This window comes from Chamaea fasciata, unplaced genomic scaffold, assembly GCF_029207755.1.
Source record: "Chamaea fasciata isolate MVZ Bird 193981 ecotype frontalis unplaced genomic scaffold, bChaFas1.0.hap1 SCAF_2, whole genome shotgun sequence".
Classification (NCBI taxonomy): Eukaryota; Metazoa; Chordata; class Aves; order Passeriformes; family Sylviidae; genus Chamaea; species Chamaea fasciata.
Genome location: NW_027094087.1, coordinates 12,236,484 through 12,244,716, shown reverse-complemented (window position 1 = coordinate 12,244,716; position 8,233 = coordinate 12,236,484). Strand labels below are relative to the sequence as shown.

The 8,233-nt window shown below is 35.9% G+C and overlaps 1 long non-coding RNA gene across 1 annotated transcript; it reads right to left on the bottom strand.

Annotated features, from left to right (window-relative positions):
- Positions 1–2,055: 2,055 nt before the first annotated feature.
- Positions 2,056–4,335, bottom strand: LOC136285810 (uncharacterized). The gene is made up of 2 exons (XR_010719546.1): positions 3,977–4,335; positions 2,056–3,767 (listed from the first exon to the last, which is right to left on the bottom strand). It is a non-coding gene; the product is annotated as an uncharacterized lncRNA (long non-coding RNA).
- Between the last annotated feature and the right edge of the window lie 3,898 nt (positions 4,336–8,233).

The window sequence follows — 8,233 nt, the reverse complement described above, 5'->3', positions numbered from 1 at the left end:
CTAGTAAAGAACTGCTATACCTATTCCCAAAATCTTTGCCTGACAGCCTTTTAATTGAAAATTTATAATAATTTAGAAACGGGGGGAGAGGCTTACATTCCAAGAGAGACTCCAATCTTCCCTGGCAGATACCTGTCTATCTAAACCAAGACAATCATTTAAACAGAGTTTATGAAGTCATAAGATTTGTACATAATCATTTTAATTTTGGTTTCTGCCACAAGGCTCTGTGCTCATTTAGGTCTTTTCATAAAAATCACAATTTTTCACATACTGAAACCACACCCCCCTTGCACAATTTTTCATATATTCATATGATCCATATCATAAAATTGTTCATATGATCAAATTATTCATATGATTAAAATAGCCTTCCTGTGTATTAGAGTTTTCAAGTACAATGAAAACTTCTGAAAATTTCAGATGATCTTTTTCCAACTGAGAAATATCTTGAAATGCTATAAGGAAGTAAAGCAGTCTGTCAAGACCTCAGTGGAGCATTGATGTCTAAATAATACTGGCAATGTTAATGGAATTGCATTAGCCTTTATTAATTAGGAAGAACAGTATTTGTTGAAAGGCCCAGCTGGAAATTATGTTTGGATTTTTATTTTAATTCTTTATTGGAGAAAATAAATATTACATTTCCTGCAGTTAGACTGATCTGACAGGAGACATTCAAAACTTTTTGAATTGTTGATTATTTTGAAGTCAAAGAAAAGAAAGAAAAAATTCTTGCTGTTTTTAAATTTGGACATTCTGACAGCAAAGTAGTAAAAGTGACATTAAAGAGTAATCATTTTGATTACTTGCCGTTCAGAAGTTTGACTCATGTTCAATGCCCTTCAAAATCTTTTTCCCACTGAGAAACTGCATTTTTCAGCCTCTGTAACTTTTAATGAAAGTCTTGTTGGTTTTATTTTTTTTACTCTAATTTGTCACTACTAACATATCAAGAGAAAAGTAATATAACCTGACTGTTTTGGGAACAGAACCATCTTTTTATTTTTCTTGTTTTGAGATGTGCCATTGCTGTCAGCACGTTTTTAACAGTGGTGAAAAGCACCTTTTAAAGTTGAATAAAGGAATGGTTGAAGGGGTGACTAATCGAGTAAACAATATCCTCTTTGTGTTCTCCACATCTCCTGCTATTGAGAGAAATGCAATTCCTTGGTAGAAGACAACTCCAGCATTTTCTTAATTGAAAATTGCAAAGCTTAGCCAGGGTCCTCCAGTAACCAACAGCATGAAGTTTTCTAAATTATTGTTGATTGATAATGCTAGTTGATAAGACTTATCTGACAATCCCATGAAACATCTCATATCTTCCTGCCTAGATATCTTTAATTACTTTTAACTCTTGCCCCTTGATTTTTTAGTAGAGATGAAGTACATTAATGCAACCAATAGAGCAGAACCAGCAAAATTGAATTGAAAAAGTACTCAAGAATTTCTACAGGGAGAATATAGTCTACTCCATACTCAGCTAAGTCAGAGGTGTTACCCTGGTATCCTGACTAATAGTAAACAAACAAACAAACAAACAAACAAACAAACCCCAACAGGATTCTGGGGTTAAAAACTAAGCAAGAAGCCACAAAGCTCTGCAATATCTCAGTTTTGAATAACACACTGTACATCTGAGGAGCCGAGGCACTGTCTTTCACTGAGAACTACATTTTGTTTAGAACTGTATTTCCTTTGAGAGCGTAAGTCTTCTGGTCTACATGTGCAGAGGTGGGGAAATAGCTTTTCTCTGCCTTGAAGAGTCAGCATGAAGATAAATAGAATGCAAGGCAAGGAAAGACACATAGAAGTACTTCAAAATGGACTTGTTTGTATTGAATTAAGATTTCTCTTGTGTTTTTTTTTTTTTTTCTAGGATCCAAGACAAACATTGTTTTTACTATCATATCCCTATTTATAGCTATTAAAAAATGTCACTTTGGTTTGTTCTGTCACAGTTGCTGCAGGGAATGAGAAAATTGGTGCTGTTGATAACCTTGTCAATAGCTTATAGTTTATGCAGGAAAATCCATCTTATATGGACAATAACAGAGGTTTTGATCGTTCATTCCATATTCTTTGTTTCAGCTTCAAGGCATATTATTCAAGTTTTAATTCCATGAAATTATATTACTGTACAGGTAATTATCAAAGACAACTCACAAATAATTTGTCAGTGTAAAAATTGAGAAAGAAATGAAAGAAATGCATGTGACAAAATAGACATAAACATAGAGAAAAGTGAGAGAAAATAAAAAAAAAGAAAAGCAATATATAAAAATTTATTATGCTAATTTATTCTAAATTTTAAAGAAAATAAAATGCAAACTCTGCAATAAAGTAGAAAATAAATGAATTTTATAAAAAGAAAAAATGAGAAGCTCAATTCAATGCAAACATTTTCACTTCACAGAAAGATAATACATACATTAAAATAGAATACTTTTTGAAAAACAGCTGCTTTGAAATCTTTAGCAAGTGACTTCACAGATTTTTTTTACATTTTCTCATTAAGAGTTAAATTAAAATATCAACTTTCTCTGATTATTTAAAACTTCACTGACTTCAGAATTTTACTGACAGAAACATGAGTACCAACAAATAGTTCCACATAATTAAAACTTCCAGGATGACAAAATATCTAATGGATTTTATTCTATTAGAGTCCTAAGAGCAGCACCTATTAAAGAATTAGTGTTTCTGATATGGTACAAGGGGTTTGATACTTGGGATTTGTTAAATAGGGCTAATGAAGGAGTCATTGCTTGAGAAGTATTTTAAAGAGGGTAAACTATAGTGAAGATTAAAAAAATCCCCAAACAGTGATTATGAAAATATTTTGGAAAAGAGCCCTCAGAGAATCAATTTGGGTTAGAGCACATATTTAATTTTGTACAATAAAAAAACCCAAAGCAGGATATTAATGCTCTTTAGTCCCCAAACACATTTTCCCTATCTAGCCAAAGTCACCCTAAAAGATGATGTAGAGCACATCAGTTCATTTGGAGTGAGTTTCAGTAGTAGCAGTGTATAATCCTATTTGGCTACTCTTTTCCAGCTTTTAAATTCCTGTTCCTTGCAGAACCAGTTTCATTTTTACAAATGATGTTGTCCAGCCAGTTCTAAAATCAAATTTGTAGTAGCAACATCTGGTTCTCAGTTAGTCACTTCCTTTGCTCTGATCTTGTCCTTTTCTGAAGTTCTGCTCTCACTGATAAAAAACCCAACCTCACCATAGAAGTTTTTTTCTCAGTACATTGTGCGCAGATTTTAGATTTTCTGCCAGATTACAGAAAAAACCCAAAACACACACACAAAAACTCTAAACAAAGACAAACAAACAAAAACTAAAAAAAACCAAAACCCACCAAAACTCAAAACACACAAACAAACCAAACCATAAAATTCCCCCAAACAAACAACAAAAAGAGAAAAAAAAAAAACACTAACCGAAAAGCCACCTATACCAAATCACTAATGAAATCTGACAGAGTATTTGCAAAAAATAAGTTGCTTCCACAATCCAAGCATATCTTTCTTCATCTTCTGTGGTTAGAGCATATCTTTCTTCATCTTCTGTGGTTAGCAATGAACAATGGGAGAATCTCAGTGCTCCACAGGTGTCCTGATGTCAAGGTAGCTTATGGGGGCTAGACACAGCTGGGTATAGAATTACCCTCTGCCAGTTGTTTCCATCCAAAGCCCTGGCCCAGAATACTTGATTTTTTTCTGTTGTCTGGTGTGCTCTTTTTGTTGGAATACTATAAGAAGAAGGATCTTTGAGGTTAATTAATGTATATTAGTCCTCACACCCCCCCCCCAAAAAAAAAAAAAAAATCTGTCGAGTACAAATACTGTTCTCGATTAGGTGATTGATAAGAGCATTTATAAAAACATTATGTATAAAAGCAGATATATTGGAGAGGAAAACTGCTTTATAAACAGCTCTTCAGAGAAGTAGGAAAATTACCTGGATCTGGCATGCATCATTGCTTCTGCTTTATGGTAAGATTCAGCATTGGGCGACTTGAGTAGTTCCAGATTGCTTGTTGAAGAGTGAGTTGGTAGAAAAAACCACACAGAATCCTCTCAATACCTAACATTGTATTTCCAAACACAGCAGCACTTAAATATTAGGTTAAGCTTCAAGTGTCCAATTGCCCAAATTTATGTACAAAAACCAGTGCCATCATCTTTGAATAGAGATTTGATGGCAATGGATCAAATACAACAGTACTTGCAGGCTTATTGTCAGGACCTTGAGGACTCTATTAGCACTGACTGTCCCTGTCCACTCCCCTGTAGTTCTCCCACCTGACCATGGCTAAGGATCTCATTTCTGCCTCCCACCAAACTGTCCCACCCTCCCCATGGCCCAGTGTAGGTGGGATGGTGCTGTGGGCAGCTGTACTCCTGATGGGCCGCAGCTGTGTCTAACCACAACAGAGAAGAAACAGCCTTTTCCTTGTTAAATCGCAGCTGTGTCCAGTAAGGAGCTGTGTTACAAAAGTGTGGGTTGGCCAGTCATAAGGAAGAGACGGAGGAGTCAGTGTTGGCTGGTCTTGCTGCCCCTTGAATCCAATAGGGGGATGGTATGAGAGCTTTGATGACAGACATTATACTTCTGATACCTATACCTGGTTTCTGTGAAGGTCTGTCGTAGGTTGCAATGCAAGATGTAACCAGCAGTATGTATTCTATTATCAGCTGTTAAAAACAGGTGGGGCAAGCATTCCTACCTGGATAAAATCTGAGTGTTAGAACATTAAGGCAGGTATTTTTGTGCTGGATTCACAGAGGATGTCTGGATCCATCTCACCACCACTGGACATTCAGAGGGAAACTACACCCTTCTATGGGATCATCTCTGCTTCCACAGAACCACATCTGTCACTTAAGGAGGACTTAATTGGACTGCTACAAACAATCTGACCAACAGGGTGTCAGGTTGTATTCTGACTCTGTCAGTGTTTTCTTTTTAGTTTGTTAGCTTTTTTTTTGTATTGTTATATTTTTATTTTAATTTTCCTAGTACAGAACTGTTCTTCCTATTCCCATACCTTTGCCTGAAAGCCCCTTAGTTTCAAATTCATAATAATTCAGAGGGAGGGGGTTCCTCTATTCCAAGGGAGGCTCCTGCCTTTCTTAAGCAGACACCTGTCTTTCCAAACCAAGACAAGATCTCTTGAGCCTACCATTAGTCAGGGGAGATTTTATAGAGAGTCATTGAAGTGATGAGCAACTGAGGAAGGGGCTGCCTCAGTCATGCAGCCACTGTTGGCCCAGGACCCATTGTCAGCCCCCTGGACCCATCAGTTCCTGCAGTGATGCTGCAGCAAGGCTGGTCTCTGGCTCCCCACTCCCGTGCCTGGATGTGGACCTGGCTGGGATGGATCCACTTCTCCACCCAGCCTTGGCTTGTCCTTGGGGAGGTGCACAATCCCAAGGGTTGGGACTGACCTGGTGCCTCCTGGCTGTCTGCTCCTGGTTGGCATGGTGGATGGCCCCTGGATGTGAGACCTCTGGCACCCTGCATGGAGAGCCCCAACTCTTGTTTCTGTTTCCCCTTCCTTTAAGGGGTAGCTGGATTTTATAATGCCCTGACACGTTCAAGTGCCTGGACTTGGACTTTCTTAAATACGATTAGTACTTTCAATCCTGACTACTGGTAACCTCCTCCTCTCAGGTTGAACTTGTGAGTATTTGTACTTGGTTTCTCCTACTTTACTGTAACAATACCAGTTTGCTCTAGACAATGAACATACAGGAGCAAGTACAGCACACTCATGGGCGCTCTACAGATCCCTGGATATTTGACTGATATCTAAGTGTAAGGGCCACGATTTTCAGGCTTAATGCAACTGCTTTGGCAGCTGAATGCTGAGTCAGGAGAAGAAAAAAATTACAACAGAGACTAGTCAATTATAAGCCTGAACTACTATCTCTAAGTATTTTTCTCTTAAGTTTGTTAATTATCCATAAGTACCTAAGTTAGGAAATTGTAAATACAGGTTTCTATAAGGAGATTCCCATTACTTTTCATATATGCTTACTGGTCTTACTGTGGCTGATGAAGTTTGTTATCTAATTTACGAGTGAGAAACAAAGTTAGTGAAAAAGAAATTTTTTTTCACCCTATTCTTCAGCAATAACTCTGGCATATTCCTCACATTTCTGGCTTAAATTCCTCAAGGAGACACTCTGATTCAAGTTATATGGTGCTTTCCACCACTTACTTCAAGGCCGCGTTTGGGAGCAGTGACTAATATTACCCCTTTGCTGGTTCCAAGATATGCAATAAAAGCTTCACCACTCTGTACCAGTCTGTTGAATTATATCCTATAATTTTCTCTTGCAGTTGTTTCCAAAACACCAGTTAAGGTCCATCATTTTGGATCTATGCTTTAATAAGATACTCCTGTCATGTTGTATTTATAAACAAGCTGCTTCCTGAAATTGTTGTTTTGTTCTAATAATTCAGAATGTTTCTTCCATGCTTTGGGATTCAGTTTAAGGATCTTTATAAGTTGTGATTTTCAGGTCCTCACCAAAAATATAAAGAAAATGTTAATTTTAATGACACCAGAAAATCTAGAAATTTAGAAATGAGAGTCAAATCCAAAGTAAGCAAGTGTTTTGAATGTTGAACATTTGCTAGGAATTTTTAGTTATACCATCCACATTAATATGTAAGTACATCACTGATTTCACTATATGTAATAATAATATGTTAAAATTTCCTGATGGAGAGAATGAGTTCTATTGAATAACACTGTTTTCTCAAAGAAAAGAAATATTTGCTTTCAGGCAGGTGGAATTTTAAAGCTCCAGTGCTTTTTCTATAGCTATATGTATGTTCATTAACTTAAAAATGAACCACACAGGGCCATTGTCAGAACAAGCTCTGTTATGGGCTCTGAAAACCTCATCTACATGTGTATTTATTTTCTAGCATTAAGATGGAGTAAGCTGTGCAGAACATATTCTAGAAATTTTAGTACCATTTTCTTAGAAATAACTTCCAGAGTTATTCCTAACTTCTCCGTATTTTGAATACAAGATACACAAATTGCATTGAGGAAAAAAAAAATTAAACAAAACCACCAATGAAAACAAACAAACAGCCTCCCCTCCAAAACAAAACTATCTTATTTCAAAGTTACAGAATAACAATTTCAGTCCAATTTAAATTATGATACTCCTTTTTTCCAGTGTCTTTTCTTTTTTTTTTTTCTTTTTTTTTTTTTTAACATTTTTTTGGTTGATTATCACTTCAACCATTTGATTTTAATTCTTAGTGAGCCAACAGAATAATTTCAGTACCTTGGACAATGGCTCAGACTGAGCATAAGGGAGCGAGGCTGAATTACAGAGTATTAAAATCTATGGCATTTAGTGTTTAAAGGAATCTAATAATTTTTTTTTAAATAAGAAATCTTTTCTTCTACTGCTTCAAGACATAATCTCAAATTTACTAAAACTACAAGAAGTCAAAGCACCAACACCAACTTTCTCTACAGATCTGTGTCCATGCACTCCCAACTCTGAATTTTGGGATGGGATGAATAAAATACCCCATATGTGAAAAAGAAGATAGCAAGAACCTATATTTTTATTCCAGCCATGGATACCATTTCTGATTAGCTTTGTTAATACTAAACCCAAAAGACAAGCCAAATTTTTTATTTCCTTTATTGAAGAATTGACAATATGCAAAATACATTATTTTAACCTTATAACTGATTTCAGTAAATTGGAAATTTAAAGAGAAATGTGTGTTTGTCTCTGTTTTTACCTCAAACTTCCTCCACAAGAAGGTGATTGATATTGCATCATAAAGTCAGAAAAAAACTCTTGCAAAAATGACACATATGCCAGACCTTATGTGAAGGCATGACCTTTTAGAGTGAGTAGATCTAGGCAAGATGCATTTTAATCTATGAGAGGGAGGATGATATAAAAGAAAGACTGAGTCACGTAAAGGTTTGTGAAGCTACAGGCACATTTCCAGGGTAAGACCCAGGCTGGAAAACATAACACCCAAAACAGAACCAAATCCTCAGGCAGACTGAACACTGAGTTAAAAAAAAAAAAAAAAAAAAAAAAAAAAAAAAAAAAAGGTATTTTTTTTGAACAGAGTTGTAACAGAACAAGTCTTAAAATAAGGCAATATTATATGAAAGTGTGATCCCATCTGTTTATCCTCTGTTTTAATATAAAACATCTG